This window comes from Pseudonaja textilis, chromosome 1, assembly GCF_049901715.1.
Source record: "Pseudonaja textilis isolate UNSWEBS1 chromosome 1, rPseTex1.2, whole genome shotgun sequence".
NCBI lineage: Eukaryota > Metazoa > Chordata > Lepidosauria > Squamata > Elapidae > Pseudonaja > Pseudonaja textilis.
In genome coordinates this window covers 180,650,200-180,668,602 of record NC_141990.1, presented here as the reverse complement: position 1 = coordinate 180,668,602, position 18,403 = coordinate 180,650,200, and the positions used below count along the sequence as shown (strand labels likewise).

The window sequence follows — 18,403 nt, the reverse complement described above, 5'->3', positions numbered from 1 at the left end:
TTGATTTGTGCCATAAAAAAGAATGAGGTCACAGGGCCTTTTGTTCTTCCATATAATTTAAGTTATTGTTCATTTATAGCGGCAGATTCATTCAAAATCTGTGCTCAGCTTCTACAATTTCATCTTGTGTTCTTCTGGTCCCATTAGACTGCCCTATTGATTGACCTGTCATTGATTTAAGGTTGCTTTGCCTGGATCCAGGATAATCCTGAGTCCATTTTCTCTCTCCCTCCCTCCCTCCCTCCCTCCCTCCCTCATCTAAATTCCAACACACATACAGAAACACATTCATCACATTAATGTGGATTAATTAATGGATGGGACATCAACAGATTCCTTGCACAGAACTTGCAAAATGAACCAGTTTAATGTAAGCGGAAATTAAGAGCTTGTTCTTCTGTGCTTCAGCAAATGGCTTTCTTTTGAAAAGATCTCATTTGTTTCAGGCTGAAAAGAAAGTGAGATTTTCAAATATGCTTGGGGAAGAAAAGCAGAGATATGTGGTCACTTACCTTTTCAATATTTGTTGTTCAGTACCGATGCCTAACTTTTTACCAGCTCCTCATGATTAACATGAGATATGAAGTACCACTTTATAATGCCTTGGTAAGACCACACTTGCAATATTGTATCCATTTTTGATTGCCACAATATAAAAATGATGTTGAGATTCTAGAAAGAGTGTAGAGAAAAGCAAGCAAAGATAATTAGGGGACTGTAGGCTAAACATACGAAGAACAGTTGCAGGAATAGGGTATATCTACTTTAATGAAAAGAAGGACTAGGTGGGACTTGATAACAATGTTCCAATATCTAGGGGGTTGCCATAAAGAAGAGAGGGTCAACCTATTTTCCAAAGCAGGACAAGAAGCAAAAAAGGAAAACCAATGAAAGAAGCAACCTAGAACTAAGGAGAAATATTCTGACAGTTAGAATATTTAATCAGTGGAACAACTTGCCTTAAAAAGTTGTGGGTGCTCCAACTCTGTAGGTTTTTAAGACATGAATGGACAGCCACTTGACTGGAATATTACAGGTTTCCTGCTTTAGTTAGGTCCCTTCCAACTCTGTTATTCTGTTATTGTTAAAACATGGCTTTTCCATGCTGAGGATGTTTCACTGAATGAAAACACGACATTTCTCCCTTCTCTCTTTAAAAAGGGAAAAGGTTCAGTTTTGTTTGGCTTTTAAAAACCAGTATAAGTGGTGCTCTGGATGCCAAGATGGTGGACATGACCACACAAGTAAAACCCTTCTTTTTAATGTGCATCAATGTTTTTTTTTAGTAATGAGGCATCCATTTCCATCTCCTCACTTCCATCCTAAATTCAAAGTTAATTTCTGTGAATTTTCCTTCCTTTAGTTTCATTCCAGTTCAACTTTGCTCTTCCCTTTCATGAATAGGATTGTGCTAGTCTATCAAAGGTTCATATTGACAACATCCTCTTCATTCCACAAAATGCTAGAAATCAAAGAAAACTGCTTTCCTCCACAATAGCTCACAACTGCTAACAAAATATCTTTAAAAAACATTCTATTTATTATTTTAACTACAAGAGCCACTTCAGCTAACTTGTATGCTCAACAAAATAGCATAACTCCTATCAGATTGGACCAATATTTGGGGAACTTTTAAAAAAAGATTCTTACTAGAAAAGTACCCAACTTGAAAAATGCTGATATGCAGAGTTAAAGAAATAAAATTTCTTGGGATCTTCCCATCCCACTATAGTATTGGTTTATAAGTACATCTTCTTCTATTTCTGAGCATGAAAAAAAATCAGCTGAATTACTTCCAAGCTTTGTGTGCACAATATCTAAGAAGTACATCCTGTCCTATCAAATAAACTGGCATTTGTTTTTCCCCAGGATAATTTACCAGTTCACAATTCCATTTCTGCTTGATTTAGTATTCTTCCAGGAACCCTTTTTTCCCCCATCAAAATTATTTTTCAAACAATTGCTTAATATTCTTTTAGAGGTAGATAGAGGAGGCACAGGTCACAGACCATTATGCATTAATGTGAGATTTAATTTGAGTAACAATAAGCACAGGGGAATAAATTAAATAAGAATGTCATTGGTTCAGAAATGCAAACAAGGAGAAAAGCACCTGACTTCATCTGAAAAAACAGAAATGCCTCATTCAGTCTTTTGTGAGCAGTTCTATACAAAAGAGGGGTTATTTTGTTTGAAATTTAGAATGACAGCTCAGAGAGGAATATTCCCAACAGCAATTCTGCCTGCATATGCTTCTTTTTCTTTTTAGGGAAGAAATCTTTGTACAGAAATTTGTATGCCATTGAAGAACAGGGCCTAGCCTGAGAGTCAGATGCAAAAAAAACCCTCACCCTTCTTTATATATCCTACAGTACAGAACATATCCTGGACCTGATCCAGACATCAGCATGTATTCTAAATATTTACTTCAGGGATACAAAGCCTGTTGGGTTTTAAGGCTGCATGGGAATCTTTTAGATCATTTTATGCATTGCATTTGACTAATGGCATTATAAGTCATTTAGCCCATCATGTCCCTCCTTCTATTCAATGAAAAAATAATATGAAAATATCCATATGAAAGTATAAACACATTCACTGAATAGGAACCCCCAATCTTCCACTAAATTTTATTCTGTTTCTTTCAGCCGATTTCTGTAACTTATCGAGATTTTTTTGAATTTTATTTATCGCTTCTAGGGCTTTAACTATATTACCTAATTTTGTGTCTTTGGTAAATTTGATGAACCTTCTATCTCTTTGTGCAATTCATTAATAAAAAATACAGAAGAATATCTTTAGGAATGTTCATTTTGGTAACTTTCTTAAGAGCTCTACTTTCACAAGAAATCACCTATGTCTTCTCGGTGTACATTTTTGAACTAAATATGGCATACAAACTCATCCATACCTAACCAGCATGTTGTCACAGAGTAATTTGTCAAATGCTTTGCTGAAATTAACCTACATTTCATCTACAACTTTCCCATCTGTTAAGGATAATTTTTTGAACCAATCAAAAAAAATGAGAGAAGGTTAATCTGGGAAAAATTGTTCTAGGAACATCCATGTTGATTCTGGTAATTGTTTTCAATCCAATATTTTTTATGAAATGCTCTAAAAGTTTCTCAATTATCTCAGCCAGACTGGATCTCCTTGTTCACTCTTTTGAGACCCTTTTATCCAGGGTTTGGGTTTTTTTTTTTTTTTTTTTGGCATTTTGCAAGTTGTTCAAGATTTTTTAAAACCCTTTTTTTAAAAAAAAAAAAACCTACCTTATTATTTTTATAAATAAATCAAGGTGACAATCATACATAATACTCTTTCCTTCTGTTTTCTTCACAAGAACCATGTATGCTGAGTTGGGCTGAGAGTGAGGGACTGACACAAAATTACTCAGCTGGCTTTCATGTTTAAAATGGGACTAGAACTCACAGTCAAACTTCTGGCCTGATGCCTTACTTAACCAATAGGCCAGACTAAGAAATTTAAAAATTTAGAATTCTTAAAAATAATACATAATACATTTGGCCTGGTTGCTTCAGTATCCTATTGTACAAATCATCTGTTCCTGGAGATTTAAACTCATTAAAAGTAAAGTGGTATTCAAATGTTTCTGTCCTGCTGTTCATATGGGTTTTTCCAGTTATCTGAAGGAACATGTACATTTAATTGATAAGAACTGAACCAATGTAACTGTGGAATAGTTATGCATTTTATCACCTTTATTGAATAGCTAGTATACTAATTCTACTCTTTTGAACTTACACTTAGCGGACACAGTTCTGAGTTAACTGTTTGTACTTTTATCACTGTTAGTTTGCATTCCCCATTTGTATTCTCTGTCTTCAAAGCTTCTCTAAGTGTTTAGCATAGACATGCTGGTTTCTTCTGTTCTCCCCCTCCTCTTCCATTTGGGTGGTTTGCAATGTTGCCTTTCATATTAAATTAGTAATAATAGTAATACGGGTGTATATAAATTATATTTACATAATGAATATAATTATTAATATTTAATACTCCCACTAATTTTGAGTCCTTTTCTCATTAGTTTCTTCTGCCATGAGATCCTACTTAGCATTGCTTGACTTTATGAAAGTAGGTCATTTATTTAGCTCAAATTCATGTTTAACCATATTCAGTTTTAGTTACTCTTAAGATAAGAACCCTAGCGCTTCACAGTTTATTTTCCCCAAAGTGTTTGCTACTTTTATTTCCTCTAGGGAGGTGTGCAGTATACAAAATGCAAGAATATAATGTTGGGCTGTGTGCCATGTTGTCACTATGCATGTATTGTCATTTTGAGATAATGTCAATTCACTGTGGATGCCTGTGGGTCCCAACAACTAAGGTATTTAGTGAAGAGAATGGAAGTTCTGAGTGTGATGGTTAGAAAATCCCAAAGCCTATAAGAGTTCAGATAAATTAAAGATCTACTCCTTTGGATTCAACTCCTTCTGTCTCAACTAAGGTTAACCAATCTGAGTAAGATCTGGATTGTAGCAAAAAAATTTAGAAGAGGCTCACTCTTTGTTTCCTTCCATTGATCAGCCAGATTTTTCTACTCAAGGGAGTTGAAGTTTGGGTGAATGACTATAGGGTAATAATTTGTATGCTGATGACTAAAAATAATTTAACATGAAAACTTTACTATTATTAAATGTTTTCTATTATTAAAAGGTTTTATTAAAAGTTTACTGTTCAACACAACACAACCCATACCAGTTTTTATTACACAATTTCAGAGATATGGAAGTCTAACAGAGGAAGAAGAAATAGGGAATATGAGATTACTTAAGGAAAGTTTGAAATATCTGAAACTTTTACTCAAGACAATTTTCAACTTCTAGTTTGAATGCTACATCAACAAAGATAACAAACAAAAAAGGTGATTCAAGGTTAAAAAAAAGATAGGACAAAACCATTCTTCCATTTCAAATTGGAGTTATAAATAGCAGGATGCTAAAACAGGTATGTGTATGTTTGTGGATGCAAATGCATTGATTTATACCTTTTACAATGCACTGTAGTCTCAGGTCATGATCAGCGAATTAATATATTCTGATATTTTATGTGCTGCGATCCATAGAAAGTAAGAAGCTTTATTTGAAAATAATTCAATATAGTACTGTGTATTTCACAGCTTAATGACAAGCATGAAATTGCTTTACCTTTTTTCTTTGTGCTCTGTTTTGATAGACATAAATGTTCAGACCATCTGCTTCTAGAGATAGCCCATGAGATACTGGGCAGAGTACTTGCTCTCAAAAAAAATATTAAGGCACACATACACAAAAATATAAGACAAATCAAATTCAGGAGCTTGTTCAAAAGCAAGAAGTGATAATTTAGAAATAAATAGTTCTGATGACATTTCAGAACCTGTAATCAACATATTACGGTATTAACGTTCTATGCTATGGAGTCGAGGTGGCACAGTGGTTAGAACACAGGATTGCAGGCTAATCCTGCCCACTGCCAGAAGTTTGATCCTCACCAGCCCAAGGTTGACTCAGCCTTCCATTCTTCCAAGGTTGGTAAAATGAGGATCCAACGTGTTTGGGAGCAATATGCTGACTCGGTAAACTGCTTAGAGAGGACTGTGAAGCACTGTGAAGCAGTATATTAGTCTTAGTGCTATTGCTATTGCTATATAGTGAATAGGGTTCTTCTCCTATCCAAAAACATTTTCTTGAGCAGTCAAGCCCTCCTTCACAAACCAGTGAGATAATTATATTATATAACTATCTATAAATTTCACAGGGCACTAACTCTAGCATGTTGTAATGCTTTTCCCACAGCAGTTCTGCAAGACTAAACCCCAAAAGTTCCATATCAGTTGAGATTGTGCCCAGGGGTGGGATTCAAAATTTTTAACAACCGGTTCTGTGGGTGTGGCTTAGGTGGTAGGCATGGCTTGGTGGTCATGGCTTGGTGGTCATGTTATTGGCTGGGTGTGGCCAACTCAATATCACTCACATCGAGGCACACATCTCCTCACCGGGCCTCTCATGACTGTGAGGATGCTGCAAGAGTCGTAAGTGTGAAAAATGGTGGTAAGTCACTTTTTTCAATGCCATTGTAATGTTGAATGGTCACTCCACACAAGCAAGGTACCAGCAAAGAAGAGGAAAAAATCTCCAGAGAAGTTCCTGAGACAGGAAGTCTAGTCCTGCCAAGAATGTAATAAGGGTAAATGGAGAGGCAGTTTCTATAAGCAATACCATAATGTTTCCTTTCTGCCTTCCTTACAGGATTAGGCCAGTAATTTTTTCTAACAACCGGTTCTCCGAACTGCTTAGAATATTAACAACCAGTTCTAGCAAATAACTGCGAACTGGTAGAATCCCACCCCTGATTGTGCCCCCATGGATAAGGGCCCATTGAAACCACAGCTCATGTCATCTTATATTGCACCATCTATAAGGGCTCAAGAACCCGCTTTACAAATCCTTATCTGGTAAAAACCTGGGAAATTCTGATCTCAACTTTTATTATTAGATCGGTATGATAGAGTTTCTTTGAAGGTAACTAAATTCTGCTATACTCTCGGTAAAATAAGCAGACTTTGGCCATCTATTGATCATCTCACCACTAACTGTAATGTATTATTACATCTTGTTCCGTACCGTTTTAATATTTTAATTCTAATTCTGATCTCTGACTATAATAAAAGAATGACTGATAGGATTCATTTCCCATGGGCCCTTTCCTCCATGGTCCAAGGTTTTTTCAGCTACATACATAACCTATTGACCTATTTGTTTATTTACATAAATAAAGCATGTGGAAATATGATTCAGCAAAAGGAAAGGATCACTCAGAATGTTGGTTGCCTTGCCTTCCCATTTTCTTTCTCTGGCAACTATTACCACTTTTCATTTTACTCCTCCTAATATTTTTAGTCAACTTATATTTTGTTCAGCCTAAATATTTGATGTATGCTTTCCTTCCCAAAATAAAGACACTCAACAATAAAGTGCAGAATAGCTAAGAAAGCATAATTAAAATGTTTCCTTCTTCATATTTTTTCCCAGTGCTATATAGCTCTATTGCCTCTCAGTGTCCAACCCTATATCCACATCATGAGAGGTGGTAACAAGATAAAGTAAGGATTTGCTAGGATTGGGTGAAGTCTGGCATGGCCTTGTGTCACAGAATTGCTACAGCAGACTTCTTGGGTCACCCTGAAACAGCCTGGCTAAAGGGGCTCTGGGTAGTTATAACAGGTCAACAAAGGCAGTAATGAATAATATATTATCTTCAAATAGGAAAGCTTTGTGACTGTCTATTTTGTCTGTCTGTCTATCTGGCTGGTTCATTCATTTTTTTTCCCCTCATTTATCAAAATTCAGTGAACTGACTTATGTATTCCATATATTACTGCTTTTCTGTAAATACTAGATCATCCAATTGAAGAAGTTAACAGAAACAAAATAGGATATCCAAATGGAATAGACACAAAGCAGTAATTTAGATTTCTGTTTTTCATGGTATGATATATTGTCAATCAAGGTGGCTTTTACAACCATTGTACTCCCTGTGAAGGAGAATTAGCTCTCAGTTAGGTTTAGTCAAAAACATGCAAAAGTTTGCTACATCATCTCTTGTAAACTTCATTTTTCATTACATTTCTCAGAGGTTATGATTGGTGCTTCATTACTCCAGCATATAAACACTACTACCTTTAAGAATACAAAAGGTGCCAACTGGGTTTCAGAAAGAGTTTCCCTAGCACTCTGAAGTAGTAGGATCAAATAGACCATATGAGACACCAACCTAGCTATATTATTTACTGTTCTTATTAGACTTCTGAAACTTTGATGTTTTTTAAGCCTGATAATATCCCCATCTGTTCTCCTCTGAGCAAATTACTTCCTGGCCCAAGGTAGAGCAGTGTATTGTCTAAATCACATGGGCTACAATGAGCTGTTACCTTAAAATATGATATGTCTGTTTACTGAAACAACACTGCAATTGTTCTAAATCAGAGGTGTCAAACTCACGGCCTACAGGCCAAAGTTGTCACACACTGGTCATGTCCATGCCCAGTTTAGCGAAGGGGGAAAAATTTGATACGTCATGTGATGATGCCATGACTACTGAGTTTGACACCTCTGTTCTAAATGGCTGAAGCTCTTCTCTGATTATCCTGAAAGTCCCTTTTAAAAACTTGATTGGTCTTTGGGCTTGTGGTTCGAGTTATATCAGGAGTTTTTATTCAATGTTGGCCCAGTAACATTCATCAAAGGATGTTATTCCATAAACATCATCAGGGTTAGTCCCATTGGATTATCAATAATTCCAGATGAAATGCCCTCCGCATCAATATAAATAGCCAAGTTTGTGCTTTTAGATTCTGCTGCTGTTAATATCAAGGTATTGTGTAAAGAAAGCATACTTTATGACAAAGAGAAGACATAAAGTTTTACTGTAAAAATGCAATGTTCCATGCAGTTCCATGTTAAAGCAATGAAGGAGTAAGTAAAATAAACCTTGTTTGAGTATATTCTGACTGCTGGCTTCATGGACACATCCAAAAGCTTTCTTGACAACAATACAGAGAGGTGGGATCCCATTTTATTTGTTGGTTTGTTTTTCCCTGATTCTCAAATTCTACTTACAGCTTTAATATTCCCCAGTATAGTTCCTACACAAGTATTAACCTGGCTTAACCGTGTTTAGCTTTCAAGCCAAGAAAAAGTCAGCCAGGTTACACTATCTTCTGGTCCCAAATAATCATTTTAAAAGATAATTTTTAGAATGGTTTGGAAATGAACATTTATAAAGAGAAAAGGAACTCAAAATACACAGACTTGTTTTAATAAATCAGAGTGCATGTTATAAAATCAAATGCATGTCAGTGGGAAGATTAAATGAGGTCAGTTGCTTCATTTGGTGGTAGCCTTCAAAGTCCATGATTGTGTGCAGTTTTGCAAGATGGCAGAAATGATCTTCATCTCAACCTAATCTGTAATTATGCTCACAATTGCCAAGGGAAGGGTAAGAAATGAAGCAATTAAAAGTATTAAGGAAAGTAGAGCTGCACTAAAAGTTACCAATTAAAATGTTTAGGCTGAAATGGGATTTTCTGAAGATAATGTTTCACAAAATAATATTGCTTCCTTTTTTTTCACCCTGCTAATCATCTGCTTATATCTTTCTTCAGACTATAGCTTCAATACATTAAAAAAAAATCAAAAGCAAAACAGGAGGTGCTTTCTGAAACAATCAGAGGTATTATAGGTACAGAGTAACTTCACTTTGTCTGGAAGCCATCAGCTTTTACAATGTGATGGTCCAGTCAGCCATGTTAGAATGAACAATGGCAAATATGAAAGATCGACAACAACAAGTTCTTTTTTCCCAGGCCTGGTTTTATACAACTACATTCATGTCATACTGTAGGTATCCCACCTGAGATCAGAGGGATCCCTTCCCTTTTTTTTTTCCTTCTGGAGAACTGTGAAAACCTGGATCTTTTCTCATTGTTGGTCAAGAATGAGTTTATCAATGAGAATGTTTGCCTGGTCCCCAGAGCAAAGAGTACCTTTTATCATGCCCCAACATATAATCTTTATATGCTTTTGTTTTTGCCCTCTAGCCCCATTTAGTGGCCAGAGGGACAAATACCAATGATATTGTTTTGAAGTTGACCCAACCCCTTTACCCATCAGTCCACACTCTCAAAACAAGCACATGCTGGGAAGTCAACTCCATTTTCTTTTAACATTTGGAGGAGGAACAAACACAAAGAAGAATCCATCTTAATCTGTGGCACATGTTCATCCGGGACAAACCCACATCCCACACACAGAACATCATTGGTGAAATTTAGATTACTTGTTTTGTTAATTTTTAGTTCAGCAATAACTCAATGCTGCCTACCTTGTATTTGGTTCTTATTGTATGCATTCCTATTTTCCCCAATTTCATCATATCCTGTTCTTTCTATAAAGCATCCAGATCTATGCACATAGTCTATTTTAGTGGAGGATAGGTGGGTTTAGCTGCACGTCAAGCTGCAAACAGACAAATGTGTAGTGAGGACAGAACACCTTCATTTTTAGCCATGTTTTATGTATTGTTCTGAGCCACTGAAAATTATTGCATGAGATAGCTAGCTATATATGTCCTGTAAGTAAGTAAATTAATGTATTTATTTATTTAAAAAATCAGCTTCCCATAATGCTTTAATCAGCTTCAGAACAGACCTCCTTTGATAAGTGACTGTGGGTATTACAGTGAAGAATAAGCTGGTTGTAGCAGTCATCTTACTAATCTCTCTGCCATTCATACTATTAGCCTGCCAAAACATCCTGAAGGGAACGAAGAGGCCATAACCATCATGAAGGCAATTTAGGCAGTGAATCTTTCACCATGGATAGCTGTCTTAGGGGAATTTAGAGGAAAAGTGTTTGTGAGCTTTTACTTTCTGTAGCTGATTCTGCAAAGTTAGCTGGACAAAATATTTCTGATGGACATCCTCTTCCATGATAGTGTTAATAAAACATATCTAATACTTCTCAACCATCTGCTCCACAGTAAAACCATTTGAAACCAACTGGATATAGAATATGGCTTAACAAGTTTGCATGGATAATCATTTGCAGGGCTAAGGGAGCTAGTGCAATTCATGAAACCCAATTAATAGTTGTCCAATATAGGGGAGTATGAGCAATCTACTAGCTTTTAAGCATTCTTTTTGGCATTCTTCAATGTTACTCTTCCCAATTGGTTCTAAATTTGGCTTCAGGTTAACTCCAGGCCTAGGGATGTGTGCATGTGAGTGCCTGCAGGCCAAATTTTGCTGACCATTTCTAAAACTCAAATCGACCTTCTCAGAAATTCTGCTTAAAATGGAGCTCTGCTTTCCTCAAAGTTTGTTTTAGGTGAATTTTCAGTGCTAATTCAACTCCAAACCAAAGAAGACAAATGTCCTCTCCAAGTGGTGCCATTTGTGAGCTAACCATCAAACTCATTTTGCTTGGCGCATAAGCAGAACTGGCATGTTACCTTGTGAGCAGGCATGGTGCCATTGCAACAGATGGGGACAAGTGCAAGCATCCAGGAGACCATGTCTAAGCATCATATACGTTTGTCAGAGGGCAGGATTCCAAACCAGAAAAGCTGGAACAACAATGCACACTGAGCTGCTGGATCTAATTTAAAAGTCTGTGTGATTTCTTTAAAAATGCATGGGTGCCTGAAGAGAAGGGAAGGGATGGTCTGTGTTCTACTGGCAGTAATGAGCTTAAAATCAAATGTGCTGTTCATGCATTATCAATACAAGGTGTCTATGGGCTAATGACTGGCAATAATATATAATATATTTGGGGTTAAGAAAAACACACTTTCAGTGTTTCTGTCTCTTTGAGCCACTTCCACATGACTGTTCTACATCTGTTTGAAAGGAGCAATAGGCCTGTAGGCCCCATGAAATCACAATATTGGAGAGGTGGATTGTTATATTTCTGGCTCTGCAGCTGTGTGGTTGAAAGTCTTAATGTATCTGTATTTTAAGAATGTCATAGGGCAAAATAGGACATCTATTTCCCACTGGAGAGATCTTTTGGTTTAATCCTCCTGTTGATTACCATAGCTCAGGCCCGCTGAGCAGGCCCTGTCAGGACATGCTTTTGAGAGCAGGGTTTGTGACTTTGGAGTGTTGAGGCAAGGAAGGAGTGGAGATTGCAAGCCTTCTTCAAAGAAAGCTTGTTAGTCTTATGGGAGAATGGGAAGAAAACAAAGCAGCATGCCAGTTCCAGAGCTCTGCATGGAGTGTTGTCATGCAGCAGGATAAGAGCCATAGTGGCACAGTGATTAGAATGCAGGCTAACTCACTGCTCACTTCAGAAGTTCGGTCCTAATCGGCTCAAGGTTGACTCAACCTTCCATCCTTCTGATGTCAATAAAATGAGGACCCAGATTGTTGGGGGGGATATGCTGACTCTGTAAACTGCTTAGAGGGGACAGTAAAGCACTGTGAAGTAGCATATAAGTCTAAGTGCTATTGTTATGGCTTTTGTTTTTGCTTCCACATGCCACATTTGACTTTCAAAGGAAGATGAATCAGACCTGGAAGGCAGGAGGCTTCTACTGCAAACTCTGACCTTCCAACATGACATTCTACAGAGGGAATTTCAGTGAAAAGGAGGGGAAACACAAACAGGGTTCAGCAAGAAGGACAGTTATTTTTATTTTCTGCACTACATTTCTACCCCACCACAATCAATTCAGCTCTCAGCAGCCAAAGTGGTAAGAGTGGGCATGGAATTTACAAGCATGAGACTGGGAGGAAAAGACGATGAGCTGTTATCTCAGTATGGCTGTCCTGGGAACTTAGCCAAGGAGCAATACTTTAAGATTTCTCTTCGCTTTTCTTGCTTCAAAATGAAGCACAGGTTTCAGAAATTATGCAAAAAATAAGCCAGCTCATCCTTCTCATTAAAAACATAGTCTTAAATGTTACTATTTGTTCCTTATTTCCAATGAAACAATATTATTTTACAAAGTTGTAACTTTGTATCATAGGTGTATGGGACATACATACATATGTAATTTTAATTGCTAAAACAAAGCAGTGTAAGAAATTGTACAGGGATATCACTTCTCAGCTTTTGGACAACAATTGCATGTAGTATTGGGATGGAGGAATCACACAAATTGATTTTATGGGGTCACAGTATCAAAATGTGAGGAGTTTGGCCAACTGAATGCCCAGACTCCTGTTCAAAGAAATATCCTCTGGGTTCAGTTCCAAGTGGGGAAAAAGATTCATGGAACTGGATTCATAGAAGTTGCATGCAAAGAAGGTTTAATGGTGGACAGAACCACATGCCTTGGAGTTCCTGGGCAAAAAGGGAAGAGATGCTGAGAATCCCTTGGTTTTACACCCTCTGTTGGGCCCCACCTTAGTGTTTCCTGTTCCCATGTAAGAAATGTATCCCATTGGCTGTCAGACTCCCAGGGGCGGGTGTCTTAGCTAACTTGGTAGACTTTGTCTGGAGCACATGGCTTCACCTGAGTGCCGGCTAATGCAATCTTCTCAGATGCCATGTGGTGAGATGGGTAATCCTATCATTTCCTGAGGGCCATGTCTTAATCCCATCGCTGAAGTGGGGCAGGGAGCTGCAGAAAACTGCTTTGTCTTTAAAACATGTTTGTCCTTTTCTCACCCAGGGAAATATAATATTCTGCCTTTTTAATATTTACTAGAATATTTCATTCTTCCAGGAGAGGGGTGGATGCTAACTTTCTACATTCCACCCCACAAGGTATTATGGGTTCATTAAAAGAAGATGATGACAGTATCAAAATGTGAAAATGCTGGTCCAAAGTGAAATGCAAATGTGATGGTTTCATAGTTCCTGCTCCTTAGTCCAAGCCAAAAAAAACCCAGACATGAGCATGAAAGGTTTTTTGGGTCAAATTTCCTCTCTTCAGCAAGAGACAAACTGGCATGCAAATAGCCTGCAAAATGCCAGGCTATTGCATTTCGTTCTTTCCTTTTTGTGTCAGATAGAATTAATATTAATTATTCATATCTGTTCCTTGTTGTGAACATTTGAAGTTGGCAGAAGTTAAAACAAATATACCCACTGCTTGTGAGGGTTTAAGCCTGGAAACAGAAAACCATAAGAATATCACCCCATTGCCAAGGTATTGCACTTTGTTTGTGCCAAACATGTGTATACTCAACTGTTGTTTTGAAAATCAGATGTATATTAAAAAGAGAATGTGAATTAGAGAGGACAAGTTCAATGGATAATTAAAATCAAATTACTGACTTATGGTCCCCTCATAGAAAACAATAATGTTCACCTTTTCCACAAAGAACATGAGGGCTAATACATTATTATCTATAAAAAGTAATTGATTATTGGGCTTTGTGTACCTGCCTTACAATTATTGAAAAGTGGCTCTCTCACAAGCTCTTTCTTTGTTACTAAATGGCAATGAATAATATGTTGTTGAGTTCTTCTTTGAGGTTGTCTTGAAAGATATAAGTAGACGTTGTCCAAATGCTTTTAAAATGTCACTTTCTATTTACAACAGAATGTTGTGAGATTACCATGGAAAGAGCATGTTCCTACACTTATTTGATAGACTTACTACTTTTGCTCACCAAACTTTCAGGCTGCATTCTGGCTAATAGTGCTCCCAAGTGAAGGGAATACTGATACTTTGTGGAGCAAAAAAACCACAGCAACAGAATCTGGTTGTAGGCCTATGTGTAGTGGCTGCCGTTCACTTTACCTTGGCGCTTTATATCATGAAAGCAACAAAATTTACTTCAACAAGGCACAGTAATGTCACAACTTCCCTGTTGTGTTCATAGACTGACGGCAGTCCCCACTCCGGTCTGCCGTCCGGGTGGGAGCACCGACCGCTCCCATTGTCTGATGCCGTTTGACAGCCGGCTATAAAAGGAGCTGAGGAAGAAGAAGAAGAAGAAGAAGAAGAAGAAGAAGAAGAAGAAGAAGAAGAAGAAGAAGAAGAAGAAGAAGAAGAAGAAGAAGAAGAAGAAGAAGAAGAAGAAGAAGAAGAAGAAGAAGAAGAAGAAGAAGAAGAAGAAGCCATTTTTAATGGACAAAAAAGTCCACTTAAGAAAGAAAATAGGAAGAGAGGAAGGAAAAATGAGAGTTTAAGAGTTAATAAAACAACCAAGAAAAAGAAAAATAAGATGAAAAAAATGGTACAATGTTAGAAAGCAACAGAAAAGAGAAATACAACAGAGGGGGGAAGTTAAAAAGGTGGAGGTTAGGAGGGGGGGGGGGCGGCAAAAAGACCAGACTGGAGAAGAAAGGGAGGGAAAAAGGGAAAAAAAGCCATAAAGGCCTGAAACAAGATGTAAAAAAGCATATTTTTTCAGAGATAAAGGATAGAGTATTGAGGAAAGATTCTGCAAGAGTACATAAGATAGTATTGTAGTATTTGCATTTGAAATAGTCCATTGGAATATTACAAGATTTAATAAAATATTAAAATATTAAAATATTTAATAATGATAGATCTCAATACTCAATAAAATATCAAAGAGAATGTGTAAAATGATTAATGTTTAGTTGCAGTTTAACTTGTTATTGCTTTAATGTTATTATAAATTTATTATTTCATTTTCTTATTTTAAAATAATGTACTAAGTAGAATTAGAATTAGAATGGAAATTATATACCTAACGATATTATAAATTTATTATTTCTTTATTTTAAAATGCAACATGTAGAATGTACTAAGCAGAATCAGAATGGAAATTATCTACTGTTTTAAGTGTTAATTTAGGGGAAAGATAGAAAGGCGTTACACTTTAAAAGTGACCACACGGGGAATTTTCTGTTAAAGAGAAGTGATATATAGATAATTGGAAAAGAACGGACAAAAGATACAAATATAATGATTTTAAAATAAGATGAAATAAACAAAATATAATTAAGAGAGTGAAAAGAAGGGAGAAGTTATATAGAAAATATAGAATGGTAAATAAGATAAGAATGGTATATAAGGTGAGCATGAATTTGATATAGGTCTGTAAAAAAAGATGTAACCCAGGGCTAAGCCACTTTTCAAAAGAAGTTTTATGTTTTATGTTTTGGTTAGCTATGTTCGATTGAGAATTAATAAAACCTTGGAGGAATAAAACTAAAGGGAGAAACAATGAGAAACTTGGAAAAGACATGTATAAACGATAATTAAGGAGGTTTTATGCTTTTATGTCTTGTTTTATGTTTTGTATTTTGTGTGTTTATGTCTGATTGAGAATTAATAAAACCTTGATAGAAAGAAATATAATTGAATAAAAGTGAAGGGAGAAACAATGAGAAATTTGGAAAACATATATAGGTGTCTAAATGGAAATGTGATAATCTGGAACCATGCTGTATAAATGTTTATATTTGATTGAGAATTAATAAAACCTTGATAGAAAGAAATATAAATGAATAAAAGTGAAGGGAGAAATAATGAGAAATTTGGAAAAGATATATATGTGCTTAAATGGAAATGTGATAATGTGGAACTATGTCTTAAAAAATAATGTTTTATTTGTCTTGTTAAAACTTATAAGTAATTTTTAGAAAGGAGGTTTTATGCCTTTATGTTTTATGTTTTGTTTGTCTTTACAAAATCAATAAAAATTGTTTTTTTTTTAAAAAAAAAGATGGCAGCGTGCGAATCTGCGCAGACTATAAAACATCCCTCAACCGTTTCCTCCAAATTAGTGCATACCTGGTCCCCGTAATCCAACACCTGTTGCACTCCTTTGAGCCAGGTACAATTTTCGCAAAGCTAGATATGTCACAAGCATATCAGCAGTTTCCTGTAGACAAACATACTGCTGATTTACAAACAATAGTAACCCACAGGGGCACTTTTAGATGTAAACGTTTACAATTTGGAGTTAGTGTGGCCCCTGGGATTTTTCAGTCTCTTATGGAGAGGATTCTCCAAGGACTCCCAGGCATAGTCCCATATTTTGATTACATTTTGGTCTCTGCCACCAACAAAACACAATTATTGCTTAGGGTCAGGTCAGTTCTTGACCGCTTCAGGCAGCATGGGTTAAAACTCAAGAAAGACAAGTGCACCATTGCCACTAAGCAAGTGGACTTCCTAGGTTATCGAATTGACACCTCTGGAATACATCCTATAGAATCAAAAGTCAGGGCCATCCATGAGGCACCCACACCCTCCAACAAGACGGAACTCCAAGCTTTCTTAGGGCTTCTAAATTTCTATGCAGCTTTCCTCCCACACAAGGCTTCCATAGCAGAACCTTTACATAGACTTTTAGATAAGCAAGCTCCCTGGCACTGGGAACAAAGAGAAGCTCATGCCTTCCAGGCAGTTAAGTCCCTGCTGACTTCAAATGCAGTGCTAATTCAGTTTAACCAACAGCTTCCCCTGGTTTTGGCTGCAGACACTTTCTCCTTTGGCGTAGGGGCAGTGCTCAGCTGCCAAATGGCTCTAGGCTCCAATTGCCTTCTTCTCAAGAACCTTCTCTGCAGCAGAAAGAAACTACAGTCAAATTGATAAAGAAGCTTTGGCTGCAGTTGCTGCTATCAAAAAATTTCACAAATTCCTTTATGGTCATTACTTTGAACTTATAACAGATCATAAGCCACTGTTAGGCCTTTTAGCAGGAGACAAGCAAACCCCACAGGTACTATCCCCATGGATGACCAGATGGACCCTGTTCCTGTCCGCCTACTCATACAAGCTGGTACATCGCCCAGGAAAGAACCTGTGCCATGCAGATGCCCTCAGCAGATGCCCTCTACCAGTACCAGTAGAAGACCCCATGCCCATCCACACCATTTTTGATCGCAACGAACTCAACCTGCCCATCTCTGCCGAGAATATTGCTGCCAACTCCAGAAGGGACAAGGTAATCTCCCAAGTCCTGGACTGGGTGGGGAGGGGGTGGCCTGCAATTCAGTACAACCCTGAATTGATGCCAGTCAAGATCTGCAGGCAAGAGTTGTCATCCCTACAGGGTTGTTTACTATGGGGGACAAGAGTGGTCATCCCCACTACACAACAAGAGCCAATCTTAAAGGCCCTGCACGAAGGCCACCCAGGCATCGTGAGGATGAAGGCTCTGGCCCGCAGCTACGTGTGGTGGCCAGGCATGGATGCCCAGATCTCCAGCTGGGTAAGCATGTGCCAGCCATGCCAGGCAACTAGATCAGCACCACCTGCAGCCATCCCTACCCAGTGGGAAGATGCTGGGGCCCCTTGGTCCCAACTACATATTGACCTGGCTGGCCCAGTGTATGGGCGGACTTTCTTAGTCATAGTAGACTCATTCTCGAAATGGATTGATGTAGCCTTACTGCCCTCCACAACTACGCTGGCTGTCATAAGAGCCCTGACCAGACTGTTTGTCACGCATGGCCTCCCTGACACTTTGATATCTGATAATGGCCCCCAGTTCACCTCTTGTGAATTTGAAGTTTTCGCAGCCAACCTGGGCATAAGGCACACCCTCACAGCCCCTTTTCACCCTGCAAGCAATGGGGTGGCTGAAAGGGCTGTTCGGTCTGTAAAGGAAGCCTTGGCAAGGTTTGGCCAAGTGGATTGGCACTCCAAACTGTCCACTTACTTGCCCACACAGCATACAACCCCATGCACCACCACCAACAAGTCCCCTGCTGAATTGTTAATGGGCAGATGCCTTAGGACTGTTCTGGACAGATTGCACCCCCATTATGCCCCTGGCACCCCTCTAGGTGCTGACAGCCATGCCAGGGGATTCATCCTGCAAGACCTGGTTTATGCCAGGAATTATGCAGGGAACCCTCTATGGATGCCAGGGCAAATAGTTTCAATTACAGGGCCCAAGTCCAACAGGATCCTCCTGGAGGACGGTCGAGTATGGTGCCGACACATAGACCAGCTAAGA

At 37.8% G+C, this 18,403-nt stretch overlaps 1 long non-coding RNA gene across 1 annotated transcript; it reads left to right on the top strand.

The window, feature by feature from the left end:
- The first annotated feature begins 14,486 nt into the window (after positions 1-14,486).
- Positions 14,487-15,057, top strand: LOC148127951 (uncharacterized). Its single transcript, XR_015741233.1, has 2 exons — positions 14,487-14,747; positions 14,876-15,057. It is a non-coding gene; the product is annotated as an uncharacterized LOC148127951 (long non-coding RNA).
- Positions 15,058-18,403: the final 3,346 nt, after the last annotated feature.